This window comes from Aedes albopictus, chromosome 3, assembly GCF_035046485.1.
Source record: "Aedes albopictus strain Foshan chromosome 3, AalbF5, whole genome shotgun sequence".
In the NCBI taxonomy this organism is placed as follows: domain Eukaryota; kingdom Metazoa; phylum Arthropoda; class Insecta; order Diptera; family Culicidae; genus Aedes; species Aedes albopictus.
Window position 1 is genome coordinate 170,720,350 of NC_085138.1, and position 22,727 is coordinate 170,743,076.

A 22,727-nucleotide genomic window follows, 5' to 3' on the forward strand; every position below is an offset into this window, starting at 1 on the left:
ATGAATTATGAACTGGTACCATCGTGGATAAGCATCTAATTGTGTGAGCCGAGAGATGCTGTGTTTGCCCAAGCCGGAACCGCATGCTAAAACAAAGCGGGCAAAAGTTTACGGTAAGATTTGGTATCGAAGAATGGCTTCTTAGTCACGGAGAGGCTTAGACACTAATTATTCATAATACGTTTTGACATTTTGGAGGCTTCCCTAAATACTTTAATACCATCCAGCTTCTCTTGAGGGTTGTTGTATTGATGCAGAAAAGCAAACCATCGCTATTCTTAAGTGAGAATGAGAATAAAAAATAAACAGTTAAATATGTTGAAATCACAATGTTGAAACCATCAAATCTATAGCGTTCTTATGAGCTGTCTTGTTTATATAAGTGTTGTACAGCTTACGTTCTAGATTACTTTGAAGGATACTGCCCTCGGCTAATTGGTTCAAAAGAATGGAAGCCTACACATAGAAATCAATTTATTTCGAAATTCACTCGGTGCTGCTGTTCTTAGAGGATGAAATCTTGATACACTCATTTTACAACTCACCTTATGGACCATTTTGTAGGATTCATTTATTTAGTTAACATCAAATTCATGATAATACTGAATCAACAATTTGCCGCCCAATTGCCGCCATAATACTCGATTTCATTGGCGTAAATAGGGGGTGGCCAGGGGGGGCCTGGCCCCCTCCAGAATAATCCATTTTGGAAAAAAACACGCAATTCAGGCGAAAAGTGTCATTTTAGTATAAAAAATCTACATCGACATGGCCTTGGCCCCTCTAGAGCCATGACCTAGTTACGCTTATGCTCGATTTGCAGCTGCAGCTCTCCAACGTCGGTCACGCCCAACACTCGCCAGATCACGCTCCACCTGGTCCGCTCATCGTGCTCTCTGCGCTCCACGTCTTCTTGTACCAACCGGATGGTTAGCAAACACCAACTTTGCAGGGTTGTTGTCCGGCATTCTTGCACCATGCCCTGCCCACCGTATCCTTCCGGCTTTGGCCACTTTCTGCTTGCTGGGTTCGCCGTAAAGTGCAGCGAGCTCGTGGTTCATCCTTCTCCGCCACACACCGTTCTCCTGCACGCCGCCGAAGATCGTTCTTAGCACCCGTCGCTCGAAAACTCCGAGTGCTTGCAGGTCCTCCTCGAGCATCGTCCATGTCTCGTGTACATGCTACATTTGGTGCGGGGGTGAATCTTTTTTGACCGCAGTTTCTTCTGAAGCCCATAGTAGGCACGACTTCCACTGATGATGCGCCTTCGTATTTCATGGCTCACGTTATTGTCAGCCGTCTTCTACCACCTCGAAAGTATCTCCGACTATCGTAATATTGCTTCCAAGGCTTGTCCTGTGTCTCGTTTAGTGCCACCTACCAGTATGTACTTTGTCTTAGCCGCATTCACCACCAGTCCGACCTTTGCTGCTTCACGTTTCAGGCGGGTGTACTGTTCTGCCACCGTTACAAATGTTCTAGCAATAACATCCATGTCATCCGCAAAACAGACAAATTAGCTGGATTTCGTGAAGATCGTTCCCCGGCTGTTGAGCCCTGCTCGTCGCATAACAACTTCCAGGGCGATGTTGAAGAGTAGGCAGGAAAGTCCATCACCTTGTCGTAGTCCCCGTCGAGATTCGAATAAATTGGATAGCTCACCCGAAATCCTTACGCTGTTCTGCACACCGTCCATCGTTGCTCTTATCAATCTGGTAAGCTTCCCGGGAAAGCTGTTCTCGTCCATGATTTTTCATAGCTCTGTGCGGTCGATACTGTCGTATGCCGCTTTGAAGTCGATGAACAGGTGGTGCGTTGGGACCTGGTATTCACGGCATTTCTGGAGGATTTGTCGTACGGTGAAGATCTGCTCCGTTGTCGACCGGCCGTCGATGAAACCGGCTTGGTAACTTCCCACGAACTCATTTACTCTATGTGAAAGACGATGGAAGATGATCTGGGATAGCACTTTGTAGGCGGCATTCAAAATGGCGATCGCTCGAAAGTTCTCACACATTAACTTGTCGCCTTTCTTGTGGATGGGACAGATTATCCCTTCCTTCTACTCCTCCGGTAGCTGTTCGGTTTCCCAGATCTTGACTACTAACTGGTGCAGATAGGTGACCAACTTTTCGGGCCCATCTTGATGAGTTCAGCTGCGATACCGTCCTTACCAGCCGCTTTGTTGTTTTTGAGCTGGTGGACGGCATCCTTAACTTCCCTAAGCGTGGGAGTTGGTTCGTTCCCGTCCTCTGTTGCACCAACATAGTCATTTCCTCCGCTGCCTTGGTCCTCCGTGCCTACATTCTCTTCGCCATTCAGGTGCTCGTCGAAGTGCTGCTTCCACCTTTCGATCACATCACGTTTGTCCGTCAGGAGGCTCCCGTCCTTATCTCTGCAGATTTCGGCTTGCGGCACGTAGCCTTTGCGGGTTACGTTGAGCTTCTGGTAGAACTTACGTGTTTCTTGTGAACGGCACAGCAGTTCCATTTTCTCATACTCCGCTTTTGCCACGCGGTGCTTTTTCTCCCGGAAGAGACGGGTCTGCTGCTTCCGCTTCTTTCTGTACCGCTCCACGTTCTGTCGGGTTCCATGCTGCAGCATCCTTCTCCTCCAGAACCGCTCTGCACTCCTCGTCGAACCAATCGTTTCGTCGACTCCGTTCTACGTACCCGATAGTGCTCTCGGCAGCGTTGTTGATGGCTGCTTTGACTGTTGGAGTTGGATTTACAAAACATAAATAGTAGGGCTGTACTATTTTATTACTCAAAAACCATGTCTTCATTAAATTCACAAAATAACGATAAAAATACTGAACGGTTTTAACCCTCGAGCCTCGAGTAGTCGCGTCCTCAGCCACCCTCAACGGCACCACGCACACGTTGTGTGCCACAAGTGAGCCGTTTTCAAAGAAACTGGTAAGGTTAATACATTTTCGGATAACTTCGCAGATAGTTTTGGTGCCAAAATCGACCGCCATTTGGCGACCAAGATACACTGAAGTTTTTTTTTACGACGGTAATGGTCCCGCGTAAAAAAAAACCGCGTTATTTCAAGACCCGTCGTAAAAAAAACCGCGTTATTTCGTAAAAAAAAACCGCGTTATTTCAAAAAACGTCGTAAAAAAAGTCAAGTCACGTTAGATGTGGTGCTGAGTATTTCACGCGTGTTTTTGAAAAAACGCGGATTTTTTTTACGACGGTTTTTGAAATAACGCGGTTTTTTTTTACGACGGGTCTTGAAATAACGCGGTTTTTTTTTAGGACGGACCGCGTAAAAAAAACCGCGTAAAAAAAAACCGCGTAAAAAAAAACCGCGTAAAAAAAAACTTCAGTGTATTGGAAGCTTTCAACATTCTCTACTGCTTTCCCGGCTGCTGTAAAACTGGAAGGATTGCCAGTGTTTACATACAACGATTTGATCTTGTTGACAATGGTAAGACCTGCCGCCGAGGAGCGATTGGCAAGATCATCGTGCTTAGTCTGCTTATCGTTGGTTTCCTGCTATAGGAGCATGCTGTGGTTTTGCTGGCGTAGCCGACACGTGAAAAAGGTTTCCAAAGTGCTCGAACCAGCGTTTTAGCTGGTCAACCAGGTGTTTCAAAAGTGTCCAGATGTGTCTTCTTCGAGCACGAATATTGTCGAAATTTGCGGCTTTCTCGCCTTCGTCGGGTAGGGAGTCCGCCCACGCTCTTCTGTTCCGTCTACATGAGCATTTCACTTCCTTCTCGAGAGCCGAATAGCGCTTACGGGCTACGGTTTTGGCTCCTTGTGTTTTCGGTCGCTCATTTGGCGTTGGCGTGTGTTGATTAGGCGCCCGATTTTCTCCTGTCGATGGATCCTCGCAATGCGCAACCGGACTTCGTCAACTAGAAGATGATGGTCGGACGCAATGTCGGCGCTGCGTTTGTTCCGCACATCAAGAAGGCTTCGTTTCCATTTTCGGCTGATGCAGATGTGGTCGATTTGATTTTCCGCGACGCCATCACGGGAAGCTCATGTCACTTTGTGCACTGGTCGATGAGGAAAGAGTGATTCCCCAATCAACATGTCACTGTTGCCACAAAATTCTGCAAACAACTCTCCGTTTTCGCTCATTTCTCCGAGACCATGGCGTCCCATGACGTGCTCAGTCCATGTTGTTGGAACCAAGCTTTGCGTTGAAGTCGCCCATGAGGATCTTGGTATCACCTTTCGGAATCTTGTCCACGGCAGCATTTAATTGGCTGTAAAAGCTCTCTTTGTCTTGCATTTCGGCAGCATCGGTTGGCGCGTTAAATACATTGAATCATGATAAGGTATCGAACCCGTGTTATGAATCTTTCTACAGTCATCCACTCATTATAAGGTGCCCACTTCATGTGCGCAGCACAGATGTGAGCGCTGAGCAGGAAACTAACTCCACGGTGACGAGGAGTGCGCTCACATCGTAGAGTAGAGCAGAGTTTTCCCCGACGCCGATCTGTGTTCTTCAAAGTTCAGCCAACGGACTTCGCTCAGTCCTAGGATCTCAAGATACGGATTGCCTCATTGGCTAGTTGTGCCAGTTAACCCTGCTGGGCTAGGGTTAATAGATTTTTCAAGTTCCATCTCTTGTCCGTCGTTTCGCGCTAAAAGTCGTTGCTGTTGAATCAGGTTGTAATAGGGTATATAATATGTTGACCCTATTACACACTCTAGGCAATGCATGTTTCACCAATTGGAAGTAAACTAACGTAAATATTCAAGAATTTACTTAATTAAGTTGAAAAGAATCGATGCGATGGTATGCAACGTTGGTATATGGTACAAAAATTGGCCTATTAGTGGATACAACGTTGGCCTATTCAAGTGCCGGCTGTTCGGGCTCTAAAGAAGTTGATCATCAATTTTAATTTCTATTCCCGATCAGCCTAGATAGCCGTGTAGTGGCGGTAGCAGCTACCTCAACTGGCTAAGAATATCACTACGGATTGCCTAATCCGGTGGTAAAAGTCCACCAAACAAGCGACCCCTAATTCATGGTGTTAAGCGTACCGTGCCTAGGAATGAATGGTTAGGGGGGTCTTATAAAAACTTAACCGTGAACGGAGCCTGTGGAGTACCAGGGCACCCTCCACAGTATGTTGCCCTTACTGTGATAAACGGAGCAATGGCGCAGTGGACCTTATTTGTCTCCGGGATAATCGGCCACTTTTCTTACGTCTCAATTCTGAGGCTTAATAAAAGTGGGTAAATGAAATTTTTTTTATGACAGGAATTAAGTTCGTACAGGTAAACCTTCATCACGCAAAAGGTGCTTCTGCTGTGTTGAGTCGAAGGTTTAAAAAAGAAGGACTGGAAGTGGCGCTTATTCAAGAGCCATGGTCCAATAAACGAAAGATTCGTGGAGTTCTGACACAAAATAGTAAAATATTTTATGATGAGCAACAAGATTCACCCAGAACCGCTGTCTTAGTACGCAAAACGTTAAAATGCTATCCTATTACAGAGTTTATCAGAAAGGACATTGTTGCGATCATGGTAGAGGTACCAACCACTAGGGGTAAAACTGAGATCGCTGTGGCTTCAGCTTACTTTCCTGGTGATGTTCCTGAGGCACCTCCTCCTGAGATCGCATCATTTGTCCAATTCTGTAAAGAAAACAACAAATCGTTTATCATTGGCTGTGACGCCAATGCACATCACACGGTTTGGGGTAGTACGGATATTAACAGTCGAGGTGAGTCACTATTAGAGTATCTGTCTTCGAACAATATAGACATTTGCAATAATGGTGATAAACCTACTTTCTCAAATGTAATCAGACAAGAGGTCTTGGATCTAACACTGTGCAATGCTGCAATCTTTGACAAGGTCACAAACTGGCACGTGACAGACGAGATTTCTCTATCTGATCATAAACACATAATCTTCAATTGGAGTGGTGGAGATTATTCTAGAACCGCATTTAGAAATCCCAGGAGGACAAACTGGAATCAATATGTAGAATTGTTGAATACGCATTCATTTACAATGAGAGAAACTATAGATTCAACCCAAAAGTTAGAATCATTTTCTCAAAGGGTAAATGAAAGTATCATCAATTCCTTTAACAGAAGTTGTCCCACTATACAATCGTCTTCTACTAGAGACGTGCCATGGTGGAACTTAAAACTGGATCGCCTTCGAAAATTTTCTCGTAAAATGTTGAATAGAGCGAAACAAACGGGAGATTGGACTCAGTACAGGAAAGCCCTGACTGATTACAACAACGAAATACGAAAATCTAAAAGAAAATCTTGGATGCTGACATGTGAAAACATAAAAGCACTCCTGTAGTTGCAAGACTACAGAAAACGCTTGCAAAAGATCATTCAAATGAATTGGGAAACCTGAAGCGCGACGATGGAGCTTTTACCAAAACTCCTCGTGAAACTTTGGATTTAATGATGGAAACCCATTTTCTAGGTTCGGTTCTAAGTGTGGATTCCAATGATACTATATCTGAGGAAGGTGAAGGATGCCCTAGTATAAACTCATCGGAGTCAACTAGTACAATAAACACCGCCTCAGATCTAGCTGATGAAATCTTCACGAAGGCCAGAGTGGAAAATGCAATTAGATCATTTCAGCCTTTTAAATCTGCAGGAGTTGATGGAATATTTCCAGCACTGATTCAAAATGGAGAAGCGGTGTTGGTTCCACCACTAATTGAGATGTTCAAGGCTAGTTTAAGATTGAATTACGTTCCATCAAAATGGAGAGTTGTAAAAGTTATCTTTATACCAAAAAAGGGGAAGCGAGACAAGACGCATCCCAAAGCATACAGGCCAATTAGTCTTTCTTCAGTTTTGTTGAAGACTATGGAAAAGGTTTTGAAGGATTTTATCAATTCTTCTTACATAAAAGACCATCCCCTATCTGACTTCCAGTTTGCTTATCAATCTGGTAAGTCAACGGTTACGGCACTGCATTCGCTAGTAACAAAGGTGGAAAAAACGTTTTCAGCAAAAGAAAAGCTCTATGCGCCTTTTTAGACATAGAAGGGGCATTTGATAATGCCTCCTATTCATCTATGAAGCGTGCCATGGAGAACAAAAACTTCGACCAATGTATCATACATTGGATTTATACTGTGCTTGCAAAAAGAGAAATCACCTCTGAGCTGGGAAGTTCTTCTATAACAGTAAGGGCAACGAAAGGTTGCCCTCAAGGAGGAGTCCTCTCACCACTATTGTGGTCCTTGGTTGTAGACGATCTTCTAAGAAGCTTGAAGGAAAAAGGTTTCGAAGTTGTGGGCTTTGCAGACGATATAGTCATGATAGTGAGAGGAAAGTATGACGAAACTGTTTCGGAGAGAATGCAAAGGGCTCTAAACTATACACATTCATGGTGTATTAAGGAGGGTTTTAGCATCAACCCGTCAAAAGTCGTAATTGTCCCTTTCACTAGGAGAAGGAAGATCAACCTAAAAGCTTTTCGGCTTGGAGGGATACGAATTCATCCTAGTGATCGAGTCAAACACTTAGGTTTGATACTGGATGCTAAACTGAACTGGAATGCTCAAATTGAGTCCGTGATCGGTAAGGCAACAAGTGCGTTCTGGTTATGCTCTAAAACTATTGGCAGGAAGTGGGGCTTGAAACCAAAAATGATAATGTGGATTTATACTGCCATAATCCGCCCAAAAGTGGCGTATGCTTCGTTTGTCTGGTGGCCAAAAACAAAAGAGGCTACCACGCAATCAAAGCTTGCGAAAATTCAACGTCTTGCGTCCATTGCTGTTACAGGAGCGATGCGAAGCACTCCATCAAAAGCTTTAGATGCGATTCTCAATCTGCTACCTTTGCACGAGTACGTGCAATTAGAAGCAGAGAAGGAATTGCTGAGATTTGATCGAGTTGAAAAAATTATGCCAGGTGATCTTGTAGGTCACCTGAGCATTTCACAATACTTCCAAAATAGGCCAGTAATGAAAATGATTAAAGACTGGATGAAACCTGTGGAGAACCATGATGTTCCTTACAAGTTGCACGAAACAACTCGTGCAGATTGGGAAGTCGGAGGTCCCACTGTTCGTCAAGGGTCAATCAAATTCTATACAGATGGCTCAAAAGTTGGAATAAAAACGGGAGCAGGAATCTACGGCCCTGGAATACAAATTTCAGTGGCGATGGGACACTATCCTACGGTGTTTCAAGCAGAGATTCTTGCTATTTTGAAATACGCAAATATCTGCCTTGAGAGAAAATACAGATATGCAAATATTTGTATTTTCTCAGATAGTCAAGCTGCACTAAAAGCATTGTGCGCTTACAAATGTACTTCAAAGCTTGTCTGGGAATGCATTCTTTCACTGCGCAGGCTGTGCCAAGGGAATTCAGTAAACTTATACTGGGTTCCAGGTCACTGTGGCATTGAAGGGAATGAAATGGCAGACGAGCTTGCTAAAAGTGGTTCCAATTTACAGTTTGCTGACCCAGAACCATTCTGAGGTATATCAAACTGTACAATTAAAATGGACCTGAAACGCTGGGCTGAGCAGAGGGTGATATCCAATTGGATGGACGTCAAAAATTGCAATCAGTCAAAACGATTCATAACACCAAATGCTTATAAAACCAAAAAGCTCTTAGAGCTCAACAAGAGAGCTCTATGTACATACACTGGCCTAGTAACTGGACACTGCCCGAGCAGGTATCACTTGAAAAATATTGGCCATATCCAGAGTGATATCTGTCGTTTCTGTAATACGGAACGTGAAACCTCGGAACATCTGCTGTGCAGTTGTGGTGCTTTATACACGCGCAGGCAAAGATTTCTAAATAGTGGTTGCTTGCAACCCAGTGAGATCTGGTCTGCAAAACCTGGGAAGGTCTTGGAGTTTATCAATTCCATTGCACCTGACTGGGAGACGACGCGTCGTGGCAGTAGCTGATTACTTGACACATGGTAATTAGCTGGCTAGATGTGAATATCAAAACGGGACATGCCACAAAAGTTCAGCCTATTGGACGCAAAGCCTTAATTTCCCCAACAGGGGAGTAAAAAAAAAAAGTGTAGAATTAGGAAGTGTTCACGGTGCGGCTTCGGAGTCAGTTTGGCTTTCTATTCCGCAGAACCATTACCTGTTCTGTGGCTTAGTTGGTTAAAGCGCCGGTCTAGCGAATACGGAGTCGTGGGTTCAAATCCCACCAGAACGCGATTTTTTTCACAAATTTCATCTCTCAATTTGTCAATTAGCAACATTTCGTGCCTTCTAATTACAAGTTTTTCCAGTATGTAGAATTAGCTTCAGTTAAAATACACAGAAATAAAAACAAAAAAAAAGTTGGCCTTGGCCTTGCTTTCCATGCACTAGAACCACTTATTATCTATTTTTTCAATATTTTTGCTGAAGTATTATCTCTGTTTGTTCACCAATCTTACTTGTACATTACATTTTCGATGCCAAATTTTCAAAAAACTGTAAATAAATTACTCAAACTTAAGATCTTTCTTATTTTATTAACGAAAACAACGCAACCCTACTAATGTGTTATATTTTTACATTTTTACACAAAATCTTTCTTCCTGTTCGTTCTTTCTGGTTCTTACGCAAGCAATGTTGTTGATGTCACTTTACTGATGGGCCAAGATTTGGGTACATAGTGAAAAAATGTCCTCAATATTCGGCCCACATTCAATTTGTAAAATAGTTATTATTCGTTGAAAACAAATATACAAGTTAAAAATAGCGTCTTTGACCGTCGCATCAAATGTTCAGTTATTGAAAAGTCAGTTCAAAATGTTTCAGAATCATGCCATTTATGATAATGTGTATAGACTACCCGCTAAGCCGAAGAATCATGGCATCTACAAAAGCTAAACAAAGTGACATTTTCATTCAATTTTAATGCTCCAAAGTGCTAACATAGAAACGAAATGTTACAGTTGTTTACCGCATACCTTTTCCGATATCCAGTTATGCGTGTTTGTTTGAGTTTTTGGTTAACGTTGAGCTAGGCCGAACGAGGGGACTATGCCAACGAAGCATCCCGATACCCTACACTCAGTAGCAAAAAAAAAAGCCGAGCTGAATTTTTCTTCCAAAATCCGTCATGTTCAATCTACTGCAACTTTGACAATCATCAATATTTTTGGCTGAAAATTTTACCACTTCATCATCAATATATTGATAATGTATGGACAAAACTTCAAATTGATAGAAATTATATATTTTGAGTTATAACAACTTAGGCCGTTACAAATATTTATTTCACTTTTTGTCCCACCACTCTTTGACTGGTCGAGGGGGGGGGGATAAAAATAATAAAGCATTTAATTTGAAAAATATTTAAAACTCATCGGATTTGTTAAAGAGTTTTGAGCAAGACCCGAAATTTTGATAAATATTTTTTATCTGCCCCCTCAAAATGCAAAATCCAGCCAAAAATTTTTGAAGGGGGGGGGGGAGACAAAAAGTCAAATAAAATTTGTATCAGCCTTATATCGTCGGTTTCCTGCAATAGGGGCACAACTCAAAATTTGTCATTTTTGAGATTTTGATGGCAAATGATGAAAAACTATGTAAAATTTCATCTCACAAAGACCCGTTCCAAAATTCGTTGTAAAACGCGAGATTTGAGCATTTTCACCAATTTTCCGCAGTAAGGGAACAACTCAAAATCAGTCAACTTTTTCAATAGTCGTTGAAAAATAGTTGTCAAAAATTCATTAAACAGATAGTCCTTCAGCCCCTTTCAATGATACATCAATCAAAATTTGTTTACTTTTGTCAAATAATGAGACAAATAAGTGAATTTGCAGGAGGTGCTTCATGATTGCCAATTTTCAAACGCTTATTCTGAAAATTCACATTTTTTGAGTTGTGCCCCTATTGCAGGAAACCATGAAAAAATCAATTTTTGGACATACCTTTTTCAAAAATCCGTATTTCAGTGAAAATTTTAAGTAGCTTCATAAAAATTCCACTGCAGCGTCAGCAAATATAGGAAATGTTGTGGTCAAAATTTGAAATGTTTTCATCCAGCGGTTTGGGCCACAGAAATCGTCAAAGTTGAAGTACCACTGTGGGTGCCTACAGTTTTCACTCCATATTGACCACGCTGAAACACCGGTGCAGAAAAAAGCCGAGGTCAATTCGTTCCATTAATGTTTAGATCTAAGTTTTAATAAACAATCCGTATTATATGACATATTTTTATAAATTTTCGTGTGGTCTGCTAGTTGTTTATGCATTCCTACACGTAACACATAGTGCGTTACGCGTTACACGTAATGCGTTACAAACATACATATGTTAGTGAATATACAAGTATTGTACAAGTAGTTTGTATAATTTTCAAATTTTGGCAACTGTAAAAAAAATATTATACGCAAACAACTTGTGGGGTATAATTGAGAACCACTAAGTATGATATAGAAAGGCATGTAACATCACTTGTTTGCTTATGATAAGGTTTTAACAGTTGCCAAAATTTGTAAATTAATCAAACTACTTGTATATTCACTAATATACGTATGTTTGTAACGCATTACGTGTAACGCGTAACGCACTATATGTTACGTGTAGAATGTCATAAACAACTAGCAGACCGCACGAAAATTTATAAAAATATGTCATATAATATAGATTGTTTATTAAAACTTAGATCAAAGCATTAATGGAACGAATTGACCTCGGCTTTTTTCTGCACCGGTGTTTCAGCGTGGTCAATATGGAGTGAAAACTGTAGGCACCCACAGTGGTACTTCAACTTTGACGATTTCTGTGGCCCAAACCACTGGATGAAAACATTTCAAATTTTGACCACAACATTTCCTATATATATTGACGCTTCAGTGAAACTTTTATGAAGCTACTTAAATGTTTCACTAAAATACGGATTTTTGAAAAAGGTATGTCCAAAAATGGATTTTTTCATATAAGTTGTTATAACTTAAAATATATAATTTCTATAAATTTGAAATTTTGTCCATACATTATCAATATATTGATGATAAAGTGGTAAAATTTTCAGCCAAAAATATTGATAATTGTCAAAGTTGCAGCGGATTGAACATGACGCATTTTAGGAAAAAAAATCAGCTTGCTACTGAGTGTATTTCATTTTCGGTTTCTGTTTTTGGGTTTCGAGAACAGTAGGTTGTAGGCCTATCCTCCGTAGTGGGACTTCCACTTGGTCGGCGTTAAGTCAGAGAGGACCATGTGTCTTTTATCTAATTTATAGAAAAACGACTTTAAAGTTTGCAGCTTTATAAGTTTTAATTTTTTCAACATATGTTCTTGATTTTTTGCCATATATCTGAATAACTATTCATCAAAGCATCGCTCTTTCTTGATCGAGAAAAAACGTAAAATAAAGCTTGAAACCGAGAAATTGCTAAGTTATTGATTGTACTTAGTCCACTCTGACTGAACGATTTTTGGAAAATCTACAACCAACTACAGTTCACACTCAAGTTTTTACATATTTGATGAAAAAATAATACACAAGTAGGACAACAGTTAATGGGAGTGGTGTATAATGTGAGCAGGAAGTTTGAAATTTGATGTTTCTGTTATTACACTGTTGATTACCTTTTTCAATTTTTATGTTCAGTCAGAAAGGATCACGTACAACAGTTCAATGCCACATGAAGGGTAGTCATTTAATAAGCTATTTAAGAGTTCTTACCTTAAACATTTAATAACCAACAACTTTTGAACATATTTTCATAGTTCGGTACGTTTTTGAAATATTGTAGTTACACAGTTCATAATAATTTATTCAGAAGACTGGCGTTTTTCAAAAAATCGTTCAGACAGAGTGAACCAAGTACACAACTCTTAAATAACCGGTAAAATCAATTTCTTCATGAAACGGGTATTGGTACATTTTATTATGATACCCAGCAGCTACTAAACCAACATATTTTGATATGGAGAGGATTACGAAGAATAAGGTAATTTCAACTATTTTTCTTAGACATGGTCCACTCTGTCTGCACGCGAAATGCCACAATATGCTTCAACACGATGATCTGTAAAATACTATATTGACCATAGTAAAATTGATTTCCACGTGCTTTCGTGATCAATAATCATCAGAAAATGCGTTAGGAAGTCATACGATTTGGAAACGTATCACAATTTGATGAAAAACTATTTTGATTATTGGATTTTAACCAATACACATATTTTCAGCTCTCTTGACATCAAGCATTTGGTCCACTCTGACTGCACACTATTAACGATTTTCGCAGTTCAATCAAAATAAAATTGTGCTATAACTCTCGTTAATTGTAATATTAAGAAAATCGGGTGAATGTTCCAAGTAGCTTAAGTAATTCTTAATCAAATGCCTTAAAAATCTAATTTTCGTCAATTTTGTTACTCGGTCCCCTCTGACTTAACGCCGACCACTTTAGGTATAGTTCCGGTGGAGGAGTATTTCATACTCAGCCGCTGGATGCCAGGACAGACGCTGTTAGACCCGCACCTCCTTGGTGAACAGGCGCTCGGTATGTACAGGGGACACTCAAAATAACTGGGACAGGTAAAATTTTCACTTTTCAAAATATGTTCAACTCGCTGTAACTTTTCAAAAAGGGCATCAAATATTCTCATCTCTTTTACTGTAAGTTCATCAACTAGTTGTGTATCAGTGGTTCAAATTTGGAAAAAATCGGTCTATGCTACACGAAGCTATAAAAATTCTACAAAAAGAGATAATTGTTCGATAGCCAACTTAAAACTGTTATATCTCCGGATTCAATGAACCGAATGCAATGAAATTTTGATCATTTATGACTTATATAATGAACTTTAAAAAACAGTTGACTTAATTTGAAATTATTAATAAGAAAACAAGTTATGGCGATTTAATTTATTCCATGTTTTTTTCAGTAAATTTATCTATTTTTCACATGCATCCCATTACTTTTTCAATTTAATGCCGGCTATTTGGTTGCTTTCCTTTGAAACATAAATATATTCAATTCAAATGAACAATAATTACTACCTCGAATTTTGAAACGATGATGAAGTTTTGGATAAATGTGTGTTATATTAGAAAAATAAACTAATCGAAATAATTTTCTTTCGTGTGAAGAATTTTAAGTTTAGTCAAATGTTTTTAATAGCTCATTATAAAAGTCATAAATGATCAAATTTTCAATGCATTCGGATCATTGAATCCGGAGATATAACAGTTAAAAGTTGGCTATCGGATAATTATACCTTTTTCTAGAACTGTTATAACTTTGTGTAAAATGGCCCGATCTTTTCCAAATTTTGACCACTGATACAAAACTAGTTGATAAACTTACAGTAAAAATTTGAGAATATTTGATGCCCTTTTCGACAAATTACAGCGAGTTGAACATTTTTTGAAATGTGAAAATTTTAGCTGTCCCAGTTATTTTGAGTATCCCCTGTACCTACTCAATCTAGCTGAAGTCAGAAGGACAACAGTGCCCAGGCTGCACTACTAGCTAAGCACACAACTCTTAGCTGGCGGTTTTGTCATCGATTGACCCGCAGTAGCATGAGGTAGGAACTTGTGAGGATCAGGGCTGTGTTGAACGCCCCTTGTTCGCTCACCATTTTGCAGCCCAGTTCACAAATACTGTGATTGAAAATAAACATTTTAAAATCCCAGCATTACTATTAAAACAGAATACTTAATCCTTCTACGAACCAATCAACACCCTTTTCACCAAAACTGTTCGAATAGTGTACCGCCACATCGAGTACGCGATTTCTAATGTTTTTTGTTCTGTTTTCCAATCTTTTCAGACACTAACTCAATTATAAGTTTCACAAGCCATCAACACCGGAAAGGCCAGTTGCTTGCAAAAAAAAGGTACGCCAGAGTGTGGCTGATAGCGACTAGAGAGTGTGCAGATCTGCGAAAAAATCGGATCTAATACCATGCACTTCCAACAGCTCAGCTCGACTTCAAGGGAAAATTTAGCTCGGCGCAGAAAAAAAAAACCAAACCGGAGGTCAAACTGAACGCAGAACAAAGAGCAGGGAAAAAGCATGTTCGACGTCGTACCTACTACGGTTTTCATTAGATGACGCTCCTACAAGTGTGACTTCGGAGGATGCAAGCGAAAGACGCCAACATCATCATCGCCGGCAACATAAATCAATGCAATCAAAGTTCGCTCGTCTGATGGTGATGATGACGATGATGATGATGCTCGTGCTCGGGATAATTACCTTTACAAAGTTCAATCAGGACTTTCATAGCGAGCGAGTGCCGTACGCCAACGCCACCACTGCACTGACTGAAGGGCACAGAGTGAAAAGCCAATCGGTGTTTTTTCCCCGCTCCAGAGCGAGAGTTCCACTGCGTTTCAAAGGGATTACTTTGACGGCGGTTCCGATGAACGGTGGATGACGGTGCTTTGATGGATGTTACACAGGTGAGTGTGGGAATCGTTCTGATTAATAGACGCGAATTACATTGTGTACAATCGGAGGTCATAGGTCAAATGTAAAAGGTGTGGTTGGGACGAATTGCAAGACAAAGTTTGATTATTATTTAGCAGATATGTACAAAGCATTGTTTCCAAGTGAGTTCGCTAACGTCAGCTCAGAACATGCTCAATTGCAGTACTACTACACACCGAACAGTTAGGTACTTTCCAATTAGGAGCTGTAATCATCGTAAAAACTTTTCTTTTTTTACGATGACCCTTCTGTGAAACATTCACTACGCGGTTCACCGCAATAAAAAATACTTTGTTAAGCTTTTTGGGACGAAAAAAGGATTAAATGCATTCATCCCGTTTTTCAACCATGAAAAACTTTGAGGACTACTTATTCGTCTTGGCGTAACGTCTCAACTGGGACAGAGCCAGGATCAAAGTTTGATTGGCACTTTCGCAGTTGTTAATTGATAGCCAACACGAGAATGTCAAGAAAATCCATCACGAAAAGTTCAACTAACCGCAACTACGCAAATCAGCTCCCATGTGACACCCATCACTTTCTCGCAGTTCTTAGCGAGATTGGAATGAGCAGTTGGTCCAACGGCAACGACCCCAGCGAACAAAAAGGACTTGCGATTGGAAACTCGATACGTGGAACGTCGATTTTTTAACTTCATTGGGAGCACCCGCATACTCGCCGATCTACTGAAGAACCGCTGGTTCGGCATTATAGCGCAGCAGGAGGTGTGTTGGGCAGGATCAATGATGCGAACGTTTAAAGGTAATCATTCCATCTACCAGAACTGCCAGAACACACGCAAGTTGGGAATAGTTTTCATCATGATGGGTGATATGCAGAGGAGCGTGATCGGTTGGTGGCCGATCTTAGGAAGAATGTGCGGGTTGAGGATCAACTTCAGAATTATAATCGTGCGCAGCCCTCACTCTGGAAGCACTGATGATGACAAAGACGCATTTCACGCGCAGCTTGAACGACGAGTAGGAAATTTAAACGCTCAGGTAGGCCAGGAGGAGTAATTCAGATCGACGATTGAAAAGTTCAGCGCCCACCAGCAGACAAATGAAAACGGCCTACGACTCATTGATTTTGCCGCCTCCAAAAAATAAGGCCATACGTAGCACCTTTTTCCAACACAGCCTCCCTCATCGTTACACCTGGAGATCACCACAGCAGACGGAATCACAAATCGACCACGTTCTGATTGACGGACGGCACATTATCGACATTAGGACCTATCGTGGCGGCACAGAGTAGTGTGCGGTAGTTCGGCAGCAGCAAAGTTTCGCGCGCTCGCTTTGCTAGATTTTTGCGATTTTTTTTTCCTCTTCTCTCTGCGGGGCTCCGATGACGGGACGAGTGTGCGCGCGCCGTGGTTCGAGTCGGTTCCGAATTTTTCGCTTCCCTTCGGCGCTAGTTTCCAATACACTTTTAGTTGATAATAAATATTTTCTTTCATTTTTTGCATTTACACAAAAGAGTGAAAAATGTTACTTCGGGTTCGCCGGTCGAGAAAAAATCCGGGCGCCGACAAGTGAGTCACGTTCAGTGTATTTCTGTGTGGAATAGACTAAAGGTTTCTGCTCCCTAGTGGAGTGGAGACGCGCGATAGAATTTTCTTTTTGGCTAGTTCTTGCGTCGAAAAGTGGTTGGTTGTTAACGGCGGTTTGTGTATATTGATCCATTGTCAAATCATATCACCAACCATAGGTGACTCCCGGACTGACAATGTACCTTACCCTACTAACAAAAAATTCCTTCCTGAGACAAACGTGGAGATGTAGCGATTCGCGGTCTTTATAACAACGTTTGTCTTACTAACATTCCCTTCCATCCTCGATGACCGTAAGGACGTGGCCGGCGCCGTTATTGACCTTATTAAAGTTGAGAGCTCTCGACCTGTGTACATTGAGAATAGTAAGCTAGTCCCAAGCCCTATTCATTGGTTCCTTGTGCAATTTCGATTGCTCTGGTCAATCACGGAGTAGCAACTACGAATTGTGCGGTCATCTATGCTCATGCTCATGCTCATGCTCATTAGGACCTATCGTGGCGGCACATCTACTCCGACCTAAGTCCAAAACTTTCCGTCGTCAACAATGTACAGTACCGGCGACCACCACCGTAAACCTAGAGCGACTGAAGCAACCGGATGTTACCTCAGCATACGCACATAAATTCGAGGCAGCGTTGATAGACGAGGGCGAGCTCGATGTGGCCCCTCTAGATGACTGCTGGAGTACAGTGAAAACAGCCATCAACGACGCAGCCGAGAGCACCACGGGTAAATTGAAAGGAGTCGACGAAGCGAATGGTTCGACGGGGAGTGCAGAGCGATTTTGGAGGAAAATAACGCAGTACGGGAAGTAATGCTGCAGCAAAGAACCCGGCAGAACGTGACACGTTACAAACAGAAGCGGAAACAGCAGACTCGCCTTTTTCGCGGGAAAAAGCGTCGCTTAGAAGAAGCGGAGTGCGAAGAAATGGAACTGCTGTGCTACTCCCATAAAACACGGAGGTTATACCAGAACCTCAACGCATCCCGCAACGGCCGTGAGCCGAAATATGCGGATATAATAACGGGCCTCTTGTGGAACGGACGTGAGGTGATCGAAAGGTGGAAGCAGCCCATCGATGAGCACCTGCATGGCGTGGTAATTGTATGCACGGGAGACCACGACAATGTAGGGAACGGCTTCGCTGATGCAGCAGACGGGCTGAACGGGCTCGATTAGAAGTTAACCATCAATTTAAACTTCTTTTCCAAATCAGCCTAGATAGCTGTGTAGTGTCGGTAGCGGTTGTCTCAATTGGCTAAGAATAACACTATGGGCCACTTGTTCCGGGGGTTTAAATCCACCAAACAGGGAACCCCAATCCTAGGTGTCAAGGTGTAAGTAAATGGCTGAGAAGGTTTAAAAAATGCTCGATCTTTAACGGAGGTAGATCACCTTTTCGAGTTGCTTTACGGTGAAAAATCTACCAAACCGAACCCTAGTGACATCCGGTTTGTCAAGTTGTGTTTGGTTGTGCTTGGCTGTTCGAGCCCGTATGAAGTTGATCATCAATATTAACTTCTTTTCTCGACCAGCTTAGATAGCCGCGTAGTGTCGGTAGCGATTGTCTCAATTGGCTAAGAATAACACTACGGACCGCCTGTTCCGGTGGTAAGAATCCACCAACAGGTGACCCCTAGTTCATGGTGTGGGGCGGCTTTATGCTAACCGTGCCTAGGAATGAATAGCCTAATAACTATCGGAATAAAAACTTAATAACTATCGGAGCCTGTGGAGTACCAGGGTGCCCTCCACAGTATGTTGCCCTTACTGCGCTAGCCGGAGCAATGGTGCAGTTTACCTTGTGTTTCATCGAGACAATCTGCTGCCTTTCTTTAGTCAGTGCTGAAAATTTAATTTCGTCATATCTAAATTCAACCACCTACAGCTCATTTTAAAAGCTGAACCTGAAAATATGGTATATGAAAAACTTGTGCGGCTAGACCAGTTCTGTAAGAAAGTCACGGAAACCCGCTATTTTTCGAATATTTAAGGTAAATGTCACGGACTACCTTTAAAAAATGCCAAATGATATTCACCTTTAATATCATTTGCATTTTTCGAAGGTAGTCCGTGACATTTACCTTAACCTTAGTAAGGTCTTGGGGTCTTTTTTGACCTTTTCCGAATTTCAATTCGCTATAACTTTTGTTTCGAAAGGCCTAGAAATCTGAAATTTTCAGACAATTATTTTTTTGTGGAAAACTATCATTTCCATTCATCCAAAACATTAGACGACCCCTAGGGGAGCTCCCATAAAAAAAGTTACAAATAAGACCCTGGGGTCATTTTTGACCCCAAACTTTGAACGGCTCTCAAAAATCAGTGGCTGGGCCGATTTTGATTTTCTTTGGCCCAAATGAAAGCCACACATGTCTAGTTTTCAAAACCACCGGAGAGTTCCGGATTTGGTCACTGTGGCCACCGGGAACCTGCTTCAACTGAAAAATGCCGCTTTAGAGACCCTAACTTTGGCAAGCTATAACTTTGCAACCAAACAAGTAATCAGGACCGTTCAAGAATCGTTGGAAAGGTACTCACGTGGACTTTGATTAAAGACATTAATATTGACTAATTCTTAAGAACCGGTTCCGGAAATCCGGAACATCCGGAAAGTAATGTTTTTCACGATAATGTGCTACAAAGCACATTCATATTATTAACAGGATAGAAGTTTTTGCATCAAACTTCTCTAGGCCATACTACAATCTGTCGAGAACTATTTCTGTATGTTTTTGGTTATGTCCCGTCCTTCTGGAACCGGTTCCAGGGATCCCACAAGATGGCCAACGAGTTAACTGTAACGAAATTGAACGGTTTTCCGCGCTAAACACATCTGCGTTGGTTAACTCATGATGAAATCTCAATAATTTCACATGCTCCATATTGTTGTGATATGTAAAAACATTGTTGGACATTGTGGTCCTATGTGGCCACCGGAGTGACCACCGGAGAAACCCGTATTGAGGGACTTCCATGTTTTTGCAATAAAGATAGGCATTCGACGGCTCTAACTTCATGATTTTTCATAGCCATGTGGCTTCTGGCATTAAATAGAAGAATTGACCATTCTGGTCTGTTTTGGCCACCGGAGTGACCACCGGAGAAATCCGTATTGAGGGAGTTTCATGTTTTTTCGACCAAGATAGGCATTCGACGGCTCTAACTTCATGATTTTTCATGGCCATGTTACTTCTGGCATTGAAAAGAAGAATTAACCATTCTGGTCTGTTTTGGCCACCGGAGTGACCACCGGAAAAACCCGTATTGAGGGAGTTTCATGTTTTTGCAACAAAGATAGGCATTCGACGGCTCAAACTCAATGATTTTTCATGGCCCTGTGGCTTCTGGCATTGAAAAGAAGAATTGACCATTCTGGTCTGTTTTGGCCACCGGAGTGACCACCGGAAAAAAATGGCATTGAGGGACTTCCATGTTTTTGCAACAAAGATGGGCATTTGACGGCTATAACTTCATAATTTTGTACTATTTTGACTATTCTGGTCTGCTTTGGCCATCGGAGTGACCACCTGGAGAAACACATACTAGGAAACTTCTATGTTTATTTTTAAATGCTCATATTATCTAGATTTATCACCAGAAGCAGTCTTTCGACGGCTCAATTTTCATGCTTAGACACGCGACATATTATCTTTATGCTCAGTTGTTATTCTTACTGTTCAACAAGGTTATTCTGTAGTAGAGGCAATTCATGTTAAAATATACTGCGATTCTTGTAGTCTGATACTGTACTGTCAATGGTAATATGGTTAGTTCGAGAATTGAGGATAGTATTACTTCGGTTTACAAACAAACCTTTCATCGTATATTAACGTTTTGGTCGTCTTTGTTCACTGTTCTTGAAAATCACATCGTTTTTTTTCATTATCTTTTTAGATATGTCCACATTATTTGTTAGTTCCTGATATGCTTTCTCCTTTGCCTTTCTTGCTGGCTCTATTTCCTTATACGTGAAGTCAGCTTTTTCAGAATGAAAAGTTGTCTTAGTTGGTAGGAGAAGGGCTTTCTTTAGGAAGACAAACAATGTTTCATTTGAATTGGGGAATTATCGAGTTCTGCAATCGAGGAATTCAGTCACAAATATTATCCATTTAGTGAGTTTTATGAACATTGTACAATTGGGTTAATAGTTGATTCGGATTATTCATAATCGGAAACCCAAAAATATTTCATCATTTTTGGTGCACGTGGAACAATTTTTAAAATTCATTTTTTTAGCTATCATTCTATCAATTGAACTGTTCTTTATTTCATTCACGAAAATTTAAACTGTTTTTGTTTATAAAAAAATAATCGTACTAAAAATGTGGTATACTAAGAAAAATGAGCTCTTTCAATTAGGCTAGAGAAAATATAAATATTTTATTCACTTAACAACCCGATTCATGTGAAGAAAAATTGGGAAAATGTGGGACTTTTTTGCCTATTTTTGTGAGATTATTTTGGATATACAGTGGGGTTCCGATTTTGGCGGAAAACGGAATCTTTTTTCGTCAACATTTTTTTACATTTCTCTGTTTGTAAATGATTACATAATATGCCTAGTTACCATTATGGAACCATAGGACGATCTACGCAAGTAACACACTTGTCACCGAAGAGTCACGGCGGCGCAGGTTTTTGTTGCGCAGAAGTCACTGTGACTTACTCCTAGCCAGTAAGTATTTATTTGTTAGACGTAAGTCACAGTAACTTCTGCGTAACATAAACCTGCGCCGCCGTGACTCTTCGGTGACAAGTGTGTTACTTGGGTAACCCCGGAACAATTAGTTTGATCATATTTTCGTAAAGCAGTTTGTAGCCTCATCAATGAGGATCAATGAAAGGATCTCTAAAATCAAATATCCTTATGCGTGTAGCTAACAATATTTGTTACTTTTTTGAAACATAGTATAAGTTCTATGTGAACTCTTTCCATAATTGTCCTTTGTGCAATTTATAACCGCATTAGTGACGTTAAAACGCCTTAAAAGCTTTGAATTTATGATAATGTTGATTTTAGATATTAACTGCTTCTCAGAGACTTTACAGGTAGTGTTTTTTTTGTTTAATGTAGAATGACAAACAACACAGTCAATAATACACTGTGCTTACAGTTGAGTAAGGCCTTATAAAGTGTGGCCTTGTTTGCCAGGCAAGAAGGTGTTAAAATAAAGTTATAAAGCAAAGAGGCAGCATTTACGTTGTCACAAAAATAGGATCATTCGTGAAAGATACAAACATGAAAATCATGGACAAATTCCCAGTCAACAAACCCAGTCTACACACGACTGCATATTATACAGAATGAGACAACAAAAAAGAAAAAAAAATTGCAGACATTTAATTGGTGTATGTCCGCATATGCATCATCCCATTCAGCAATATTTGCAAACATTACGTCAGTTTGGCAATTTGAACCTAACCATAAAATATCTTAAAGGAACAACAACTTTCTCGAAATTCTTAACGAAATTTCTGATCTATTTTGTAACATATTCTCATAATATGTGGATAATATTCACGAAATTTAACAGGAATTGCTGAAAAAATCCCTTCTTGTAATATTTTGTGAAAACTCTGAAAAAGTTTTGGCAAAATTTCTGCAGGTGTTTCTGAAAAATAAATCTTGTGGGTTTATTCCCATTCGCAACGAAATTCATGTGTAAATTCATATAAATATCAATGGAATTCTTGAAAAGAGCCATACAGACTAAACGACTCATAACTGAACAGCGAACACTGAGTTGACAAAGACCAGTACTC

At 40.8% G+C, this 22,727-nt stretch overlaps 1 protein-coding gene across 13 annotated transcripts in view; it reads left to right on the plus strand.

Moving 5' to 3' along the window:
- Nucleotides 1–22,727, plus strand: part of LOC109402762 (ras-specific guanine nucleotide-releasing factor 2-like) — an 839,143-nt gene that overhangs the window by 774,889 nt on the left and 41,527 nt on the right. For all 13 annotated transcript variants that reach the window (XM_062861325.1, XM_062861329.1, XM_062861315.1 and 10 more), the window contains one exon: nt 14,743–15,377. The gene's annotated coding sequence lies outside the window, so the exon portion shown is untranslated. The remainder of the gene's footprint in view (nt 1–14,742; nt 15,378–22,727) is intronic.